This window comes from Rana temporaria, chromosome 5, assembly GCF_905171775.1.
Source record: "Rana temporaria chromosome 5, aRanTem1.1, whole genome shotgun sequence".
NCBI classification, from domain to species: Eukaryota; Metazoa; Chordata; class Amphibia; order Anura; family Ranidae; genus Rana; species Rana temporaria.
In genome coordinates this window covers 387,196,322-387,218,974 of record NC_053493.1, presented here as the reverse complement: position 1 = coordinate 387,218,974, position 22,653 = coordinate 387,196,322, and the positions used below count along the sequence as shown (strand labels likewise).

The window sequence follows — 22,653 nt, the reverse complement described above, 5'->3', positions numbered from 1 at the left end:
GGCCGCAGTTTGGAGACCACTGCTATAGACCATTGTGCCAGATCTCGGATACCCCAGGTGGGCACCTCCGCCAGACCTGTGTCTCCTGTCCTCCAAACGCACCCGCAGTCTGCAGATTCGCCATAACCAGCCCTTAACCCCTCAATCACGAGACAATTCACACGGGTGTTGAGGGTTAAACATGCAGAGCATAAACTGTTCATTAAATACAAAGCATACACTTTTACACACAGTTAGGGACACTCCCCTTAGCCTTGTCATAGAGGGGAGGGGGTAGGGGACAAGGAAGAACCAATGGGAACGAAACACTTGTACATTGAAACAGACTACAGTTAAGGTATAATGGTAAGCAGGCAGCCCCTCTATACACATCCCCTGCGAAGAGATGTCTCCAGTCCAGACCATTGTCTATGGGCCGGATTCATGTAGCTCAGCGGATCTTTAGATCCGCTAGATCTACCTGGTTTACGATCCGCCGGTGCAATTTAGCGAGGCTAGTGCATGATTCATAAAGCACTTACCTCGCAAATTGCACCGTTGGATCGTAACTCCCCCCGGCGGAATGCAAATTCCGCAGCTAGGGGGAGTGTACAATTTAAATCAGGCGCGTTCTCGCGCCGATTTAACTGCGCATGCGCCGCCGGCGAAAAAGCCCAGTGCGCATGCTCCAAATGACGTCGCTAGGACGTCATTGTTAGCGGCGGGTACGTCAATTGCGGCCATCGGGATTCCCGATCGACTTACGCAAACAACGTAAAAATTTTGAATCTCGGCGCGGGAACGGCGGCCATACTTAACATTAGCTACCCCTCATATAGCAGGAGTAGCTCTCCGCCGGAAAAAGCCGAACGCAAACGACGTTGAAAAAGAGCGACGGGCGGGCGTACGGACGTGAATTGGCGGTTCTCCTCATTTGCATATGCGACGTGTAAAAAAAAGCGACGACACCTAGCGGCCGGCGGGAGATTACAGCCTAAGATTCGACTGGTGTAAGTCACTTACACCAGTCGGATCTAAGGGAGATCTATGCGGAACTGATTCTTATGAATCAGTCGCATAGCTCCGACCGTGGGATCTCACAGATCCGACCGTCGGGTCTCACAGATACGACGGCGGATCAGGAGATCCGCCGGCGTATCTATTGATGAATCTGGCCCTATGTGTCATTTACCAACACAATTAGACACAGCAACAAAAGGGGGGGGGGATGTAGCATTACATTACATTATCTCAATGCCAGCTTGTCCACAGGTCTCCAGTCTCTTCTATGCCATAATCTGTGGGTAAGAGGCCCGGCCACAGTCCCTTCCAAAACACACAGAGACAGTGGGTTCTGTCACAACCATATTTCTCTAAAACATAAACTTAATGTGGACCATCAGTCATTTTTTCATCTTTCCATCTATTAAATCTTCTACTCTTGTTGTTTTAACTTTGGATAGTAAAACATTTTTTTTCTGCCAGTAAATCCCACTTCCGATTCTTTTATAAGACTTTACTTTTTATACAGGTCTTTGACCGATTTGATGAGTATTAATAATATACACACGATCGGTTCGTCTGATGAAAACGGACTGATGGATTTTTTTCATCAGATAACCGATAAAGCTGACTTTCATCAGTCTTGCCTACACACCATCAGTTAAAAAAACGATTGTGTCAGAACGCGGTGACGTAAAACACAACGACGTGCTGAGTAAAATGAAGTTCAATGCTTCCGAGCATGCGTCGACTTGATTCTGAGCATGCGTGGATTTTTAACCGATGGACGTGCCCACAGACGATAGTTTTTTTTCTATCGTTTTTTTTAACCATCAGGTAATTTTAAAACAAGTTCCTAATTTTTTCACCGATGGATAACAAACCGATGGGGCCCAAACACGATCGGTTCGTCTGATGAAAACGGTCCATCGGACCGTTTTCATCAGACGAACCGATCGTGTGTACGCGGCCTTAGGGGTAACCCATATATATATATTTACATCTTTCTGAGTATTAGGAATATATTGGTGTAAATTTGTATGATTGAAGCTTAAACAATGTTTTTTCTGATAGGACCTATTTTGGACATTGATACATGGGAGACGTGTGACGTACTATTGTCTTGATTTTCTACAATAGTGAACCCCGTTACACGGGGAGTGGTGCACTTTTGCTATATAGGAGGATTCCCGAATGTTCGGAGGTACTGGTTTGGGTTCCCTTGTTGTGAGATAATATATATTTTTCTTTTTCCCCTTTTTCTCTTTTCATTTATGTAATCAATATACAATGTGGATTTAATAACAAGATGTGTCTATGTATACATGTTTATCTATGAAGTGAGTTCTCTCACTCATTGCTGTATATATTTATGAATTTTCTCTGTATTTAATGTAGATTTTTTCTGTGTCCGTGCGTCCCTGAAGAAGCCTCAATTAAGGCGAAACGTGTAGGACTGCTAGCATGGGATATATAAGGAATACTTGCACTTTGTTGTAAACTCCCTTTTCCTTTTTTAATAATTTTTCTACATAACATTTATTTATGAATAAAATCAGTTGTTTTTACAGTAAAAACTTGACTTTTTCATGATACAATAATTATAATAAGAATATTTAACCACCTAAGGACCCATTCACGCTGATATACGTCGGCAGAATGTCACGGCTGGGCACATCCACGTACATGTACGTAGCTCTTTAAGCCCAGCCGTACATGTATGTGGCTCTTTAAGCCCAGCCGTGTACGCGACCCGGTCCAAAGCTCCGTGACCGTGGCCACGGGACTCGCGGACCCGATCGCCGCTGGAGTCCCACGATTGGTCCCCGGAGCTGAAGAACGGGGAGAACTGTGTGTGTAAACAATGGTCCCAAAAATTTGTCAAAATTGTCTGTAGTGTCCGCCATAATGTCGCTGTCACGAAAAAAAAAACACTAATCGCTGCCATTAGTGGTAAAAAAAATAAAAAATTTATAAAAATGCAATAAAACTATCCCCTTTTTTGTAAAAGCTATAAATTTTGCGCAAACCAATCGATAAACGCTTATTGCCATTTTTTTTACCAAAAATAGGTAGAAGAATACGTATCGGCCTAAACTGAGGAAAAAAAATAATGTTTTATATATTTTTGTCGGATATTTATTATAGAAAAAAGTAAAAAATATAGAATTTTTTTCAAAATTGTCGCTCTATTTTTGTTTATAGCGCAAAAAATAAAAACCGCAGAGGTGATCAAATACCACCACAAGAAAGCTCTATTTGTGGGGAAAAAAAAGGACGCCAATTTTGTTTGGGAGCCACGTCGCACGACTGCGCAATTGTCAGTTAAAACAACGCAGTGCCGAATCGCAAAAACTGTCCGGGTCCTTTAGCTGCCTAAAGGTCCAGGTCTTAAGTGGTTAAACAATTCAATACAGGCATACCCCGCTTTACGGACACTCACTTTACGTACACTCGCGAGTACGGACATGCCCGCGAGTGTACGTAAAGTGTCTCACAAGTACAAATATTCCCGCGCCGTGCACCCGCATTAGACGGAACTGAAGTTCTGAGCACTTAGCCTGCTCAGTTCCAGTGTGCTCTTTCTGTATCCTGGCTGCCTCCCCACCTCCGGTGACATCACATCCCCTCAGGCTTCCCTGTCAGCCACAGAATGCCATCCAGCCTCTCAATAGCAATGTCCTTTGTGCACAGCGCGATGTCCGGGGGATGGATTGGAGCGGCCCCCCTTGCATCAGATGAGCTTATTTACATGTGAGTGTTCCCCTGATGCCCCCACTAAAGCCCCTGGCACCCCCACTACAGCCTAGAAGTGAAAAAAGGCATTGCTTCACTTTAAGTACATTTTCGTTTTACATCAATGCTCTGGTCCCGTTGTGTACGTAAAAGTGGGGTATGCCTGTATGCACCTTCAAAATCCCATACCATACCCCGGATACGGGGATCTGTCTCTATGTTTTTATTACAAATTATGTGAGCAGACTGCAGTTCCTCTTTAAAGTGGAGTTCCCCCCATTTTTTTATGTTTGTCTGTGCTGCATGCTCTAATCTCATAGTGTTCAGAATGGACAATTTTTATTTAATTTGTTGCTTGTAAATACCTTTATTTTGTAGTCACTGAGCATGTGCGAGATATGCAAAGCTGAAATCCAGGAAGTCATACAGTCTGGCTTCATGATGCCCACACTTAAGATGGCCACAGTCTATTTTTAGATTATAAACTAATAAAATGCTGTAACAACCTAAGAAAACTGACCTTAGTTTACAGACTAACTTTACTAGAATACATTAAGCTTGTGTATTACAGGGGTATTTATATTTAAAAAGTGAAATTGTGGGTGGAACTCTGCTTTAACTGTCCTGCCTAATGCCACTTTGAGGTAGGTCCCCAGCATCCCCAGCATCTAAGTAACTCCATATTCACTTCCTCGGTGAGCAGCCAACTGTCAAAGGCATATAAACAGTTTAGTATTTGCAAGATGAAGTGTAATTCGTTTTTCACTTCAGCCACAGACTTTTATATGGGGTCATTTCTTTTCACATCTCGTTTTATACTTCCGTCATCACACTGGATAGAAATGAAATGTTCGTGTCTTTCTACCCTTGGCCCAGGAACACAAGATTTTTTTTGTTTTAATTGTAACATTATGGAAAGAATTATGTTGATGTAAGTTCCCGTTAAGACATTTCCTTTTGGCTATTAGCACACAGTGCATAGATTTGTGTTTATGAAATCCAGCCTTTATGTTTCATATATAACTGCGACATAGCGATACAACACTGTCTGTGATAATCTAATGCTGTAAGGCAGGGGTGCCCAACCAGTGTGGCCCGCGGAGCCCTCTGATGTGGCCCGCAACCTCATGCTCAGGGATGGAATAGAATGGAATACTGTTATTAACCACTTGAGATCCGCGCTATAGACAAAAGACGTCCACAGCGCGGCTCTCAAGTGCCGAGTGGACGTCTTTAGACGTCCTTTTATGTGCATTACCCGCGCGCGCCACTGGGGGGCGCGCAGCGGGTAAACACTGTCCCGGCGCATCGCTGGGGAGCCGATGCGTGTACCTGGCGGCCGCGATGTCCGCCGGGTACACGCGATCTTTGGTTTACACACAGAGCTCCACGTGCTGTCAGAGGAGAGGAGACCGATGCTGTGTCCCTTGTACATAGGGACACAGCATCGGTCACCTCCCCCAGTCACCCCCCTCCCCCCACACAGTTAGAACACACCCAGGTTACACATTTAACCCCTTCCTCACCCCCTAGTGTTAACCCCTTCCCTGCCAGTCACATTTATACAGTAATTAGTGCATTTTTATAGCACTGATCGCTGTATAAATGTGAATGGTCCCAAATTTGTGTCAAAAATGTCCGATACGTCCGCCGCAATATCGCAGTCTCAATAAAAATCGCAGATCGCCGCCATTACTAGTAAAAAAAAAAAAAATTCAAAAAAATCATAATTCTGTTACCCATTTTGTAGGCGCTATAACTTTTGCGTAAACCAGTCACTTATTGCGATTTTTTTTTTTTTTTTACAAAAATACGTCGAAAAATACGTATCGGCCTTAACTGAGAAAAAAAATCGTTTTTTTAAAAAAAAATGTGGATATTTATTATAGCAACAAGTAAAAAATATATATATATTTTTTAAATTGTCGCTCTTTTTTTGTTTATAGCGCAAAAAATAAAAACCGCAGAGGTGTTCAAATACCACCAAAATAAAGCTCTATTTGTGGGGAAAAAAGGACGTCAATTTTGTTTGGGAGCCACGTTGCACGACCACGCAAATGTCAGTTAAAGCGACGCAGTGCCGGAAGCTGAAATTTCGCCTGGGCACGAAGGAGGTTTATGTGCCCAGTAAGCAAGTGGTTAAAGATAAGATTATCACTACTCTATGGCAAAGTGCACCTAACCTGCAGGAAAGCCACAGGTGAACCCGCGGTGCCGGTAAACAGCGCATCAGTGTTAAAACAGCCCTAGGCCTCTTTTACATGATCAGTCTGACCCAATCGGACCCTCCATTCACCTCTAAGGAGTGGCACTTGTGTCTGTTTACAAACGCCTACCTCCAATCCGATCCACAAAAAAAAAAAGACTTGAGTATAGAGTAGAGTGGGCTGCTGTCCACCCGCTCCGCTCATTGTGGCCCGCGAGCGGTCACCAAGTCACTTAAAGACGGAGCTCCACCCTAAAGTGGAACTCACGCTGATCGGAACCCTCCCCCCCTCCGGTGTCACATTTGACACCTTTCAGGGGGGAAGGGGGTGCAGATACCTGTCTAAAGACAGGTATTTGCACCCACTTCCGGCCACACAGTTTCGGGTAAACTGCGGGCAGAACGTCACCTCCCGTCCTCCCCCCGTTGTGCTCTGGGAACACTCGGCTCCCAGAGCACAGCGGGAGCCAATCAGCGGCACAGCGCAACTCGCGCATGCGCCGTAGGGAACCGGGTAGTGAAGCCGGAGCGCTTCCCTTCCTGGTTCTCTCACTGAGGATGGCGGGGGGAGCAGCAGAGTGACGAGCGATCGCTCGTCCTCTGCTGCGGACGGCGCTGGACTCCAGGACAGGTAAGTGTCCTAATATTAAAAGTCAGCAGCTGCAGTATTTGTAGCTGCTGGCCTTTAATATTTTTTTTTCATGGCACATCTGCTTTAAGTGGCCCCCGCTCTTCAAAAGGTTGGGCACCCCTGCTGTAAGGTGACCAACAAGGATGGATTTCAGGTGTGTGGCCCCCAACCCACATTTTATTACAAATAGTTAATTATTATATATTTTTTTTAACTCTTTTATTGTCAAAGATAGAAAAACTGGTACATGAACCATAGTGCTCAACATGAGCATAGGATAGAATGAGGTGTTACATAACATAAGGATATTTCCATATTAACAAATGCACATCATAATAAGGCGTAACAGTCCCAATACATGTTCTCAACACAAAACCATCTCGGGAATTATGAAGGCTAAGAACCGTCAATTCAAAATTATACATACATACGTAAAAAAAAACATCATATCTCTCAATTATTAGTAATGGTGAGCAGGGCCGTCTTAATAGCGTGATGGGACCCTGGGCAAAGTAATGCTCTGGGGACCCTACAACGATGACAGGGCAGGTAAACAGACAACAAGTAGGTAGGAGGCAGACTGCCTCTCCTGTGTATCTATCACTCTCAGTGCCTTCGGGGGCAGCGTGGGCTCAAGGACCAGCTGCTTTGGGTGAAATTGCAGGGGCCCCCCATGCAGCTGGGGCCCCTGGGCAGTGCCCAGGTGTGCCCTCTCATTAAGACAGCCCTGATGGTGAGGGTAGAAGAGCACCATGCATCTAATACTTTCTTGTATTTATTTGGGCAACTTCGCGAACGTAGTTGCGCCCGGCGCATAATATACGCGGTTTGCCTAAGGCTTACGTCCGGCGTATAGTTATTCCCCATCTATGAGGCGCAACGCAAGCAAAGGTATAGACCAGGGAACAGCCGTCGTATTTTACGTAATTTACGTAGTAGTGCGTGAATAGGGCTAGGCGTAGGTTACGTTCACGTCGTAGGCAGTGATCCGACGTATCATAGGGAGTAGTTTCGACGTGATTCTGCGCATGCGCACTGGGTTGTGTCCACGTTATTCGTATCTTTATGACGCTCGGCCCATCATTTACAGGGGGTCATGCCTCATTAGCATGGCTCACGCCCACTGCCACTTACGACGAGTTACGCCGAGGGAACCCAGCGTAGATTAGGGAGCAAGTGCTTTGTGAATACTGTGCTCGCCGCTCTGCGCTACGTCGGCGTAGCGTATATTCGATACGCTACGCCGGCATTAATATGCGCCAATGTATGTGAATCCGGGCCATACTGTATATGCTAGTTAATGAGGCCCACTGTATGGGATGAAAAATCATTATTTCCAATCATGTGAAATCTGACTGGCAGAAGGTCAGAGAGAGAAAGATAGGTAGATTCACGTACATTGGTGTAACTTTAGGACGGCCTAGCCTAGCCTGTTTAGGCTACACCGCCGTAAATTAGTTAGGCTAGTAGTGATTTTCAAACCACTTACCTGCTAATCTACGGCGGCGTAGCCTCAAACGAGCGGGCGTAAGGGCGCCTAATTCAAATGACTTGGAGGGGGCGTGTTGTATGGAAATGAGGCTTGACCTCACGTTTTTTGACGTTTTTTGACACTGCGCATGCGCCGGGCGAATACATTTCCCAGTGCGCATTGCGGCTAAGTACGCCGTACGGGCCTATTGATTTCGACGCGGACGTAAACGACGTAACTCCCGATTCGCGGACGACATACGCAAACAACGTAAAAAATTCGAACCTCGCGGCGGGAACGGCGGCCATACTTTAACATTGTTATTCCACCTCATAGGTGGAATACCTGTAGGCCGCCTAAGGCCTTACGGAAACGACGTTAATCGACTGCGGCGGGCTCGCGTACGTTCGGGAATCGGCGTAAAAGCTAATTTACATAATCTACTCCAGCCACCTAGCGGCCATCCAAAAAATTGCAAGCTAAGATAGAACGGCGCAAGCCGGCCTATCTTAGCTTTGTTTAAGCGTATCTCTGTTTGAGCATACGCTTAAACATACGGCGGCGTAGATTCGGAGTTAGGTCGGCTTATCTACTGATAAGCCGGCCTAACTCTTTGTGAATCTACCTAAGAATGTGTAAAACAAGGCTTGTAAATATTGTCGGATGTGGACGTCATGATGTACATACATTCATACAAACTATATGTTGTCAAAAGCAGACATTGATTACGTGATATATACTGTAATGCCCTGTACACACGAGCGGAATTTCTGTTGGAAAAAAGTTCCGCTGAATTCCGCTGAAGCTTGGCTTGCATACACACGGTCACACAAATGTTCTCTGAACTTTCGAGCGTTAAAAACATGGTGACATACACTACTACGAGGCGAGAAAAAGAAGTTCAATGCTTCCGAGCGTGCGTCGAATTGTTTCCGAGCATGCATGTTTTTTTCCCCGTCGGAATTCCATACAGACGGAAGGAATTTCCGATAAGAATTTTTTTCTGTCTGAAAAATTGAGAACCTGCTCTCAAACTTTTGCTGGCGGAAATTCCAACAGCAAAAGTTTGATGGAGCATACACACGGTCAGAACATCAGACTTTTGCTTTCGGAAATTCTGCTTGTGTGTATGGGGCATTAGTCTATTGTTTCCCTTTAACCACTTCCGGACCGCCGCATGTACATTTACGTCGGCAGAATGGCACGGACAGGCACATCAACGTACCTGTACGTGCCTGCCTAGACGTGGGTCGGGGGTCCGATCGGGACCCCCCCCCGTACATGCGGCGGTTCCCTGGCTTCAGGAGCGATCCGGGACGAGGGCGCGGCTATTGGTTTCTAGCCGCCAGCTCGCGATCGCTCCCCGGAGCTGAAGAACGGGGAGAGCCGCGTGTAAACACGGCTTCCCAGTGGTTCACTGTGGCGGCTGCATCGATCGTGTCATACCTTTTATAGGGAGACTCGATCGATGACGTCAGTCCTACAGCCACACCCCCCTACAGTTGTAAACACACACTAGGTGAACCCTAACTCCCCCTGTGGTTAACTCCCAAACTGCAACTGTCATTTTCACAATAAACAATGCAATTTAAATGCATTTTTTGCTGTGAAAATGACAATGGTCCCAAAAATGTGTCAAAATTGTCCGCCATAATGTCGCAGTCACGAAAAAAAAAAATCGCTGATCGCCGCCATTAGTAGTAAAAAAAAAAAAAAATAATAAAACTATCCCCTATTTTGTAAACGCTATAAATTTTGCGCAAACCAACCGATAAACGCTTATTGCGATTTTTTTTTACCAAAAATAGGTAGAAGAATACGTATCGGCCTAAACTGAGGAAATTTTTTTTTTTATATATGTTTTTGGGGGATATTTATTATAGCAAAAAGTAAAAAATATAGCATTTTTTTCAAAACTGTCGCTCTATTTTTGTTTATAGCGCAAAAAATAAAAACCGCAGAGGTGATCAAATACCACCAAAAGAAAGCTCTATTTGTGGGGAAAAAAGGACGCCAATTTTGTTTGGGAGCCACGCCGCACGACCGCGCAATTGTCTGTTAAAGCGACGCAGTGCCGAATTGTAAAAACCCCTTGGGTCATTTAGCAGCATATTGGTCCGGTCCTTAAGTGGTTAAATTGTGATTGCTGGAGACCTAGAAGCAGATTGCCTGGATACGGCACAATTTTGTTTTTAAGCAGTACATAAATATTTATACCGCTTACGTAACATTGCCATTTATTTCAACAGCCATCATTATTTATTCTTTTTTCTCAAGTGAACAAACAAAGAAAAACTGTAATGGATCCATAATGTACACACCAGTGATCTCTGGAAACGATTAAATACACAGTGGATAAAAAAAGAACATCATTAATATAAAACATTAGTGTGTGTTTTTGTCCTGGCTGATGGAAAAGGAGATGAATACAAATATAGAGAAATGTCCAGAACTTCCTCCCGCAATACTTCTTTTTGGCCACAAGATGTCCTCAGTCTTTCAAGTTTAATGGCATATAATGGCATTCAACACACAAAACTGAAGACATCCCATTCCTCCAGGGGGTGATGAGCCCTCAACCTGAGTTGGTGATACCACAGCATGCTGTTTTCACAGAGTAATAATGCTACTGGCCCGGATTCAGATACAATTTTCGGCGGGCGTAACGTATCTCAGATACATTACGCGGCGCGTAACTTAGGGCGCAAGTTCCGTATTCAGAAAGAACTTGCGCTCTAAGTTACGGCGGCGTAGTGTAAATGTGTCGGCGTAAGCCCGCCTAATTCAAATGTGGATGATGTGGGTGTGTTTTATCTAAATTACGTCCGTGAACGTTTCCAAGTGCGCATGCTCCAAATTACGCCGCAAACTGTCAATGCTTTCGACGTGAACGTAACTTACGTACAGCCCTATTCGCGAACGACTTACGTAAAAGACGTAAAATACGCCGCTGTTCGTGTGTTTCCGATGTCCATACCTAACATGACTTGCCCCTGCTTTATGAGGGGTAACTTTACACCAGAAAACGTAAAAAATGCGCCGGCGGGACGTACGTTTCTGAATCGGCGTATCTACCTAATTTGCATATTCCTCGCGTAAATCTACGGAAGTGCCACCTAGCGGCCAGCGTAAATATGCAGCCTAAGATACGACGGTGTAAGAGACTTACGCCGGTCGGATCTTAGGGAAATCTATGCGTAACTGATTCTACGAATCGGGCGCATAGATACGACCCGCACACTCAGAGTTACCACGGCGTATCTGGAGATACGCCGTCGTAACTCGTCTCTGAATCCGGGCCACTCTCTGCATTATTGATGACCACCCACCAAGGGAGAAGAGGCAAAGACAAGGGGACCTGGAACTTCCTATGACCAACCTAAAGACTTCCACAAAAGGTAAGTATAATTGGGGATATACTTCACTGAGGAGGATTGGAGACGTGTATATATATATACTTCTAGAAAGTGTGTTTTTATCTTTGGCAATAAAAATAGTCTTTGATTACTGCACTTAGAAGCGTCTTCTGTTTGTTTTCTATTTTCCAGGTATTATAAGTGGACCTCTCCTTGTATAGCAAGGTCCATTTTAAAGCAACATTACAGCTTAGTTTTAAATTAAAAAAAAAAACATGGTATACTTACCTGCTCTGTGTAATGGTTTTGCACAGAGCAGCCTTGATACTCTTCTTCTGGAGTCCCCAGCCGACACTCCAGGCTCCTCCTCTTCAGCAAGTGCCCCAATAAAAGGCTGTTTCAATGGAGGCACCCAAGCATTCTCGCTCCCAAGCCTCCCTGTCTGCGTCTATTGACACAGAGCGGGCGGCTCGGCATCACCCCCTGCACAACATTTGATGGACAGCAGCGGGAACCAATGGCTACCAATCTGCTTAGGGAAGAGGGAGACAGCGGTGAGGGCCGCTGTTCCCATGCACATCGTCGGATGGGATCAGGTTCTTGTAAGAATAAGGAAGGGGGTCTGGGGGGGGGGGGGGTGTCTGCAGCACAGAAGGTTTTTCACCTTAATACATAGAATGCATTAAGGTGGAAAACCTTAAAGGGGTTGTAAAGGAAACATTTGTTTTCCCTAAATAGCTTCCTTTACCTTAGTGCAGTCCTCCTTCCCTTACCTCATCCTTTCATTTTGCTTCTGAGAAATCCTCACTTCCTGTTCTTCTGTCTGTAACTCCACACAGTAATGCAAGGCTTTCTCCCTGGTGTGGAGAAAGCCTCTTGAGGGGGGAGGGGGCGAGCAGGAGTGTCAGGACGCCCACTAACACACAGCTCCTTTCTCTATCTGCAAAGTAGAGAGTGTCCTGACTTGCCTGCTCGCCCCCATCCCCCCTCAAGAGGTTTTCTCCACACCAGGGAGAAAGCCTTGCATTACTGTGTGGAGTTACAGACAGAAGAACAGGAAGTGAGGATTTCTCAGAAGAAATAAGGACATTTAAAAGCAAAATGGAAGGATGAGGTAAGTGAAGGAGGACTGCACTGAGGTAAAGGAAGCTATTTAGGAAAAAAATAAATTTCCTTTACAACCCCTTCAAGGCCGGGTTCACACATGTGCGGCTGTGGATTCGTGCATCGGGTTTGGTGAGTGTCTTTTCACTGGTTCAGGTGCGAATCAGGTCCGAATCTTTGCCTGAATTGGACCCAAACACATAAAGGACCCATTTTCACTCCGGACCGCAGCTGCCATGGACATGTGTTAACCAGCTCCACTGAGAGCCAATCACACTTGCCTGTCATGCGAATTGGATGTGGTAAATACACATCCAATTTGCATATATGTGAACCCAAGACTAATAGGTTTCAGGTAGGCGGGCGCATAGTTGCGGCGGCGTAGCGTATGGCATTTACACTACACCGCCATAAGTTTGCAAGGCAAGTACTGTATTCACAAAGTACTTGCCTGCTAAGTTACGGCGGCGTAGCGTAAATCGGGCGGGCGTAATGGCGCCTAATTCAAATTTAGCTGAGGGGGCGTGTTTTATGATAATGGGGGGTGACCTTACGAACGGCGCATGCGCCTGCCTACATATCCCAGTGTGCATTGCGGCAAAGTACACCGCACGGTCCTATTGGTTTCGACGTGGACGTAAATGACGTAAATCCCTATTCACGGACGACTTACGCAAACGATATAAAATTTTCCAATTTCGACGCGGGAACGACGGCCATACTTAACATTGCTATTCCAGCTATTTGATGGAATAACTTTAGGCCTGATAATGCGTTACGTAAACGGCGTATCTGTACTGCGTCGGCCGGGCGTACCTTCGTGAATAGGCGTATCTAGTGATTTACATATTCTACGACGACCGAAATGGAAGCGCCACCTAGCGGTCAGCCTAAAAATTACACTTTAGGATACAACAGTGTAAGACACTTACGCCGCTCGTATCTGAGCCTAATTTAAGCGTATCTGGTTTCCAGAATACGCTTAAATTAGCGCTGGCGCCCATTCAGACTTAGGCTGGCGTATCTACTGATACGCCAGCCTAAGTTTTTCTGAATCCACCTTTAAGGCTTTAAAGCCACTTTAAGAAAAGAGGTAAAAGAAATGTAACTGAGATATGATGAATGTACAGTACATGATGTAGGTTACATAAAGGAAATGTTATAACGATGTACTATGACTGTAAAGATGACTCATCGTTTTTTTTCTAAGGTACAAGATTGTTTTTTTTTTGTGGTTAAACAAAAGAAGAAAACTGCGTTGGATTTTTCGATTAAAGTTTTGTAATGAAATGTTTCTATATTCTTGGCCTCATGGAGAGGAACCTAGGTCATACTTTGGAAATAAAAATCGAAATCAACCTTTTTTGGCCTTCGAATTATTAACTAATATGGAATACGGTCTTTTCAATGAGTGACTCGCTGGTTCTATAAGTCATTGAGAGCCGTCTTTGCAAAGCACCTGGGGTCGTTTATATTATTCAGCATTGGGAAGCAGCCAAGTCCGGGAAGTTAAAAAGATTTTCTTGGTTAGAATGTATTTTTCTGGATACGGCTGAATGGAAATCAGTGAACTTTTCAAGATGACATATTATAATTGGATGATCTAAAATCATTTATTAAAAATATATTTTGAGAACTGTATTATAACCTGATAGCATTATAGGTAACCTGAACTAAGAGGTATATGGGGGCCGCTGCTTGAGACACTATTGTCAGGACAGAAAGCAGGCATGTACTGGCCATCAGGACTTTCCCGATGGGGTGATGGCTCAGGGGGCCGGTTTCATTGACAGCCTGAGCCTGTCAAGGTAATGGCTTTGCAGCTTCTGCCACACAGAACATCTCCGTCTGTTCCCTGTGTCCTCATATCCGTGTTCTCCTCCTCTGCCCCCAGTGTACTCCGGCCGATGCTCCAGTTTCCTGTCCTTCTCCTCTGCCCCGTGTGCTTTGGCCGCTCCTCCGATCCCCTGCCCTCCTTCACCTTGTGTGCTCTGGCCGCACCTCCGGTCCCCTGTCCTCCTCCTTCACCCTGTGTGCTCCGGCCGCACCTCCGGTCCCTGTCCTTCTCCTTCACCCCGTGTGCTCCGGCCACACCTCCGGTCCCTGTCCTCCTCCTTCACCCTGTGTGCTCCGGCCGCACCTCCGGTCCCTGTCCTCCTCCTTCACCCCGTGTGCTCCGGCCACACCTCCGGTCCCTGTCCTCCTCCTTCACCCCGTGTGCTCTGGCCGCACCTCTGGTCCCCTGTCCTCCTCCTTCACCCCGTGTGCTCCGGCCACACCTCCGGTCCCTGTCCTCCTACTTCACCCCGTGTGCTCCGGCCGCACCTCCGGTCCCTGTCCTCCTCCTTCACCACGTGTGCTCCGGCCGCACCTCTGGTCCCCTGTCCTCCTCCTTCACCCCGTGTGCTCTGGCCGCACCTCTTATCCCCTGTCCTCTTCCTTCAACCCGTGTGCTCCGGCCGCACCTCTGGTCTCCTGTCCTCCTCCTTCACCCCGTGTGCTACGGCCACTTCTCCGGTCCCCTGTCCTTCTTCTCCGCCCCCCCCCTCGTTCCCTGAATCCGGCTTTCCTTCTCTCCCACCGGTTCCTGGGGGTTGTGTCAGGATGCAGAGCGGAGGAAGGGGCTGGTAAAAATGTAATTTACTGGCCCCTTCCCTTTCTCAATTGGACACAGTGAGCGATCGCTCCTGTGTCTTTTGATAACTGAGCAGAGTAAACTCTGCATCAGTTTATGAATGAACAGGAGCTGCTGTTGCCTGTCCATTCATCTTCAATGCTGAGAAAGCAGAGAAAGGGACTGGGGAATCTGTGTCCTCAGTCCCTTTCTCTGTCTCAAAGGGGAGGTGTCAGGGGTCTGTTTAGACCCGTGATATCTCACCAAAGCCCACCAACAGGGCTCATAGAAAAAAAAATGCAACCAATAATAAAAATTACACTGTCCACTGCCCCAACCTCTCCCCTCAAAAAGCATTGTGACAAAATGTAAAACAAATTAAATTGTAAAAAAATAAATACATAAAAAGAAAAGACTACTCACACCATTCACAGCCCTATACCCCCCCCCCCTTCCCACCCACACACACACACCACCCCCTTCCTCAGAAGCACTGTGGAAAAAAATACTTAAAACGTATTTCCTTTGAGGACCCGCAATGGCTTTGTGAAGGACCTCTGCTCTCTGGACCTCCTTTTCCCGACCACTCTGTCCAGAATTCCTCTGCTGATAGGCAATATCTGTCTGGAAATGGCTGCCCTGTGCCCCTGGACTTTGCTGTACTGTGATTGTGACTTGCTATTCCCTGTGCCTGGAATGCCCCCTTTGATTCTGGACTAAACCCCTACTGTATCAAACTGCTGCCCCATGCCCCTGGACTTTCCTGTACTGTGATTAGCTCTGTGATTCTGGACTAAGTCTCTGCTGTACTAGATTGATTCCCTGTGGCTCTGGACTTACCCCTTGATGTGCCTTATTGCCACCCTGTTATATTTTTGCATGTCCCTCACTGTGTGTGAATTATTGCCCTGTGGCCTTCCCTTATCTGACTCCCTGTTTTTTAACCCCCAAAAATAGAGAGACCCTTGATCAGGGGCCCAAAAATCCCTTTCACTCTCCTTGTGTGTTCTGTTCCACCCACACCTCCATCACAACCACTCTTTTTCAATGTCCCAATCTATAGCTCAGCCCAGCTGGGCACATTTCCCAATGACATTCATACCCAGGTGTACTAGTACTTCACTTGCATCCCACCCATAGTCCACGTCACACCATAAAAGTAAGGTGGACGACAACTACCTCACCCAGAGTTTCAGTCCTGTGAAAGCCTCTTGACAATAACTGAATATATTCAAATAACCCTGGGGTGTTTAGCTCCCATGCCCCTCTCTAATTTCCCCCGGCTGTCGGCAAAAGTCCGATGTGAGCTTTTGAGCGGACTTTTGCTGTCGGAATTTCCACCAACAAAAGATTGAGAGCTGGTTCTCAAAATTTCCGCTGGAAAAAATCCTACGATTGTCTGTAGCAATCCCGACGCGTAAAATTCTGACGCATGCTCGGAAACATTGAACTTAATTTTCTCGGCTCATCGTAGTGTTGCACAGGGTGGGCCATTTATATGGATCCACCCGGGTGTGCCATTTATATGGATACACCTTAATAAAATGGGAATGGTTGGGGATATTAACTTCCTGTTTGTGGCACATTAGTATATGTAAGGGGGGAAACTTTTCAAGATGGGTGGTGACCATGGCAGCCATTTTGAAGTCGGATATTTTGAAATCAACTTTTGTTTTTGGTGTACCCATATAAATGTACATCACAGCGTTCTTGATGGACGAAAGTACAGAGAACCTTTGTGTGACCGTGTGTATGCAAGCCAAGCTTGAGCGGAATTCCGTCTGAAAAACCATCCAAGGTTATTCCGACGGAAAATCCGATTGTGTGTACGCGGCATAAGGCTCCTCCCACCCTGACATTTATATGGGGGCAATCTCCATTACATAACTAGAGAAAGATTTCCTCTAAAAAGGGGCCTAACACGGCTGGACATGGCATGTGCAGCTAGGTGCTTGTGTGCATAAGGCCATACTGAAGGGCTGTGTTGTGTGGCAGAGCGTTATACATTTTAGGACTTGATGGACAGAAATACAAATACATTTTGAAGGTAAATCAGCTGTATTTCATCAGTGTGTCTACCTCTTGGTCTTGAGTTCACCTTTAAATATTTCAGTAACAGAAAAATGAAAATCATCCATGTGGCTTGGCCATTAGTGTAGTCAACTGAATTCTTATTGGTTGTTCCAGGCTTCTGCCCTTCGCCTTGTGGGGAAAAAATAATAATTGTAAATGGCTTTTTCTGTACCACAGGGTCACCCTGCTCCTCTGCAGTGTCCGCAAACAGATCCCGGACCAAGTCATGAATTGATTCGGCTGGAGGCCCCAGGATAACAAACCCCGTAAACAAGAAACCTAAATTCAGACCATTATAACAAGAAGCCACTCAACATTGTTCCAAAACCGAGAAATGATGTCAGAAAGAAAAGTTAAGCAAACAAACCCCACTGGGGTCCATTAACATTCACAACAGCCGCGGTTGTCTCACAGTTGGACGTTGCCCAAGTGAAACAGCGTCCCCCGAGTCTATGAACACACAGGCTGTATTAAGAGGCCGCTTCTAGTGGAACAGTTTTGCTACACATGCTTCATCCCCCGAAGACATTTACATAGTAACTAGGTTCACTCAAAGTTTGGAAAAGGGATTTTCTCATGTTGTTGGAGGGTCTCCTGTACTGTGATGATGTGGTTTTACATATTAAAAGGGCCAGTAGTCCTAAGGCAAACCATAGATGGTGCAATTTTCTTTCCTGCAACCATGGGTTGCACCTCAATTCCTTCATCAGCACAGTCAATGTTGATGGGATAATCCCTCCCGTGGAGCTACTGGGCCAGATTCAGATAGATCCGCGGATCTTTAGATCCGCGTAATCTATCTGATTTAAGATGACGTCACTAGGACGCTAGGACATCATTGGTTTCGGCGTGAGCGTAACTTGCGTCCAGCGCTTTTGTGAATCGACGTACGCAAACGACGTAAAAAAAAAATTTGACGCGGGAACGACGGCCATACTTAACATTGGCTGCACCTCATAGAAGCAGGGGTAAGTATACGCCGGGAAAACGCTTACGTAAACGACGTAAAGTGACTGCGTCGGGCCCGCGTACGTTCGTGAATTGGCGTATCTCGCTGATTTACATATCCTCGCCGTAAATCAGCGAGAACGCCTCCAGCGGCCATTTTAAAATTGCAGTTAAGATCCGACGGTGTAACACAGTTACACCTGTCGCATCTTAGGCATATCTATGAGTAACTGATTCTATGAATCATTCGCATAGATATGACCAGCCTAACTCTGAGATACGACGGTGTATCAGGAGATACACCGTCGTATCTCTCTCTGAATCTGGCCCATTGTGTTCAACGAGCAGGGAAAGAGGTTAGCGAGGGGAGCCATCCCACGACGGAAGAACACAGTGATTAGTATTAGTGGCTATAGCCACTGGGCTAGATTCAGCAACAACATACGGCGGCGTATCTCCAGATACGCCGCCGTAATTTCAAATCTGCGCCATCGTATCTTTACGCCGATTCTCAAAGGCAGATACGTTTAAAAAATAGGCTTCCTCCGCCGACGTAACTTGAATACGCCGGCGTATAATTGTGTGCAATTTTACGCTGGCCGCTAGGGGCGCTTCCGTAGATTTCAGTGTAGAATATGCAAATGACCTAGATACGCCGATTCACAAACCTACGTGCGCCCGGCGGAAATTTTTTACGTCGTTTGCGTAAGGCTTTTCCGGCGTAACGTTGCTCCTGCTTCTGTGAGGCGTACGCAATGTTAAGTATGGACGTCGTTCCCGCGTCGAATTTTGAATTTTTTTACGTCGTTTGCGTAAGTCGTTCGCGAATAGGGGTGGACGTAATTTATGTTCACGTCGAAACCAATACGTCCTTGCGGCGTACTTTGGAGCAATGCACACTGGGATATGTACACGGACGGCGAATGCGCCTTTCGTAAAAAAACGTCAATCACGTCTGGTCACCATCCATTTACATAAAACACGCCCCCTCATTCTCATTTGAATTAGGCGCGCTTACGCCGGCCCCATTTACGCTACGCCGCCGTAACTTAGGAGGCAAGTGCTTTGTGAATACAGCACTTGTCTCTCTGATTTACAGCGGCGTAGCGTAAATACGATACGATACGCTACGCCGCCGTAACATTGTACCCGGCTACCTGAATCTAGCCCACTGTCGTTAATCGCATGCTGAAAATTTGACATGCTAGTTGTAACCAAGTCAATGGATGGATTGACTTGGGTACATTAAGCCTGCCAATAGATGGTTTGCATTTCGACCCTTCCCTGCTGGACCGGCCGAGATTCGAACCATCTATGGCTGCCTTAAATTATACATTAACAACCGCTCTGCAGTCTCCTTAGCCTAACTACAATATAATGAAAGTGAGTGATATGTAGTAGCGAACGCCATCACAGACAGGGGATTTCATGAAGAGTGTCTAAGACATTCTTTAGAATTTCGATGCGCATCCACACAACAAATGTTGATATGGGCGACAGATTCATGTACCTGTTGTAGACAGTGTGGAGGCGCCCTGAGACTGCAGCAGTAGGAGGTTTTGTACCGGGGGGGACAGAACCTAAAGGGCAATCACAGACACTATTTCTCCTTCTGCTCCGCGCCCCTTGTGATTGACAGCATGCAGTGGGCAGATCCTTAGCCAATAGACAGACTATTGGCTAAAGAATCCATCCATTGCCTGCTGTCAGTTATCAGGTGAGAGTGGACCTGAAGGGGAACTAGTGTCTCAGCTTACCCATCAGGCTCCTCCTGCTGCAGCTTCACTGGATGTTAGGAGTCTGGCAACCAGTGACATGAAGAGGATAGCAGCGGCAACTATGATGCTCTGCTACACTTGCATACAACAACGGGCATTCTGCCTGTCTCTGTATGCCAAGTTAGACTAGGTCTTAACTGCCTCTACTTTAGTGGTCTATGAACTAGAGGTAATTAATTTTGAATCTGGTGCATAAATAGTGTGAGAAAAGGAGAGATGGCGCAAGGATCAACTTAGTAACTGTCTATAATAGTCCCAAAGATGAATATGGAGGGGCGGATAATCAGTTCAAATAACACTGGTGGCTGCGACCTTGAGGTTCCATGCACACCGGGCTTAAAAAAAGTCTGTTATTTTTGGAGTAAAAAACGTCCATCTAGAGCATTTTTTGTACAAAGTTTAGACCAGTTTAGGAGAGTTTTACGTTTTTTTCTGCCAGTGAGCTCCAATCAGAAACGCGAATGAGAAGGGTTTTTTTTCCTGCCTCTAAACGTTGGTCTCAAAAATATGCCTGTAAATGTCCTAATGTGTATGGACACAAAGGATAACATTGAGTTGCTTCTACAGGCAGAACACAAAACTCCCGTAGAAGCATCGTTTTTTATTCCAGTGTGCATGGAACCTTAGAGTGAAGCACAACTCTGTGAAGCAAAAAGGAAAAGGACAGGGTGCGCCAGACTCAGTGTAGTATTATATTATTTTAATGAAATGAACAAATAAAGCCAAATGGCTACTTACAAAGGCAGATAATGAACAGGCATATACCCCGGAACCCCACTTTCTATATGCCTGTTCATTATTTGCCTTTGTAAGTAGCCATTTAGCTTTATTTGTTTATTTCATTAAAAGAATATTATAATACTACACTGAGTCTGGTGCACCCTGTCCTTTTCCTTTTTTTTCGATTAATAGTGTCACTGGCCCGGATTCAGATAGCCTTTACGTCGGCGTATCTATTGATACGCCGCGTAAGTGCTACGAAGCACCGGCGTATCTTTTTTCTGTATTCAGAAAGCAAGATACGCCAGAATTTTACTAAGATACGGCCGGCGTAAGGCTCTTACACCGTCGTATCTTAGGCTGCATATTTACGCTGGCTGCTAGGTGGCGCTTCCATAGATTTCCGCGTTGAATATGCAAATTAGGTAGATACGCCGATTCAGAAACGTCCGTCCGTCGCATTTTTTTACGTCGTTTACGTTCGGCTTTTTCCGGCGTAAAGTTATCTCTGCTATATGAGGGGTATCCTATGTTAAGTATGGACGTCGTTCCCGGTCGAATTTCAAAAATTTTACATCGTTTGCGTAAGTCGTTCGCGAATAGGGCTGTACGTAAGTTACGTTCACGTCTAAAGCATTTACGACTTGTGGTGTAATTTCGAGCATGCGCACTGGGATTTTTTTTCACGAACGGCGCATGCGGCGCATACGTGGGGTCACAGTGAATTTAAATAAAACACGCCCACATCATCCACATTTGAATTAGGCGGGCTTACGCCGGACCACAGACGTTACGCCGCCGTTTCTGAATACGGAACTCTACCCATGAATGTCTCTTATGTGCTTCCTTTAAGTCAGTTAAATTTTATATGAAAAGTGTAATCTGTAATGCAACGCGTCGCGAGGAGCCGGGGACGTATGTAGAATGGTGCCTGCTTAAATGTGAGTTACTATTTTTTTTTTCAAAACAAAGTTTTATTTATAATCAAAAGTAACAGTCGTACAATCATACTAGCATTTGTACATGAATTTTAGCATGAAAAATTCGAGTTACTAATTTTTAATAAAATAATTATATGGAAGTACTTTACTATGGGGATAATTTCTATTACACGTGGTGACTGCTGATCAGAGGAGAGGAGATTGCATCTTAAAGCGACTCATTGTGGAGGAATTACTTGTTACCAGGTGCTGTCAGACCTGTATAGTCTTTATTTGAGCTGCTAGAGTGCGCAGTGTGGATTTCAGACGGCACATGGGAGTGTAGTCACACTACAAAATTCTGGGAATTATGTAGCTGGTGCTAGGATGATGGAACCTAGAGCTAGAAGTAGGTGACAGTCTTCAAATTGCTGTCACCGTTATGTTAATATGATCCATGTGGAGCATCTGATTGGTAGATAGGCCACTCCTGCACACCAAAGGGTCACCATCATAACCTTGAGTTGTGTGGGCAAAACTCTGATCTGGAGATTGAAATGCCACACCATAAAATCATATTCAGGAAAAAAGTATATTTATTGGGTGTAGTAACCAATCGCTTTTCGCCCTTTTGGCTAAGATCAAGTGTAGTATCTGTTCCGATTAGGGTTGCCACCTCATCCCTTTAAAACCGAACACATATTAATTACACAGGTTCTGTGGCTAATTAAGGTGGTAATTAGACTCATTTGGTGCCTTACCTGCATTAAATTAGCCTCAGAACCTGTGTAATTCATATGTGTTCTGTTTTAAAGGGATGAGGTGGCAACCCTAGTTCCGATCAGTTACCAAGTGGTGGCCCTGTGTTACTGTCCTTGATCCACGGCAATGAGTTGAGGGTGGCGGTGGCATTAGAGAAAGCCAGAAGGGTTACCTCCTAATGGGTCTGGCCGAAAGGTTTCAGGTCCCTGGCCTTGTGGCCTAGATTGCTGTTGTTCCTGTTCTCGTCAGTATTTCGAATGTAGGTAGAAGCAATGGGAGCTGTGGAAGAGCCTTTTTCCTCCTGTGGCTCTCAAAGCTCCATGCCTTCCTGGTGGGGCCGGCGTTGAAAGAAG

At 45.7% G+C, this 22,653-nt stretch overlaps 1 non-coding gene across 1 annotated transcript; it reads left to right on the top strand.

Moving 5' to 3' along the window:
* The first annotated feature begins 22,153 nt into the window (after positions 1 to 22,153).
* Positions 22,154 to 22,335, top strand: LOC120942255. Its single transcript, XR_005749958.1, has one exon. It is a non-coding gene; the product is annotated as a U2 spliceosomal RNA (small nuclear RNA).
* Positions 22,336 to 22,653: the final 318 nt, after the last annotated feature.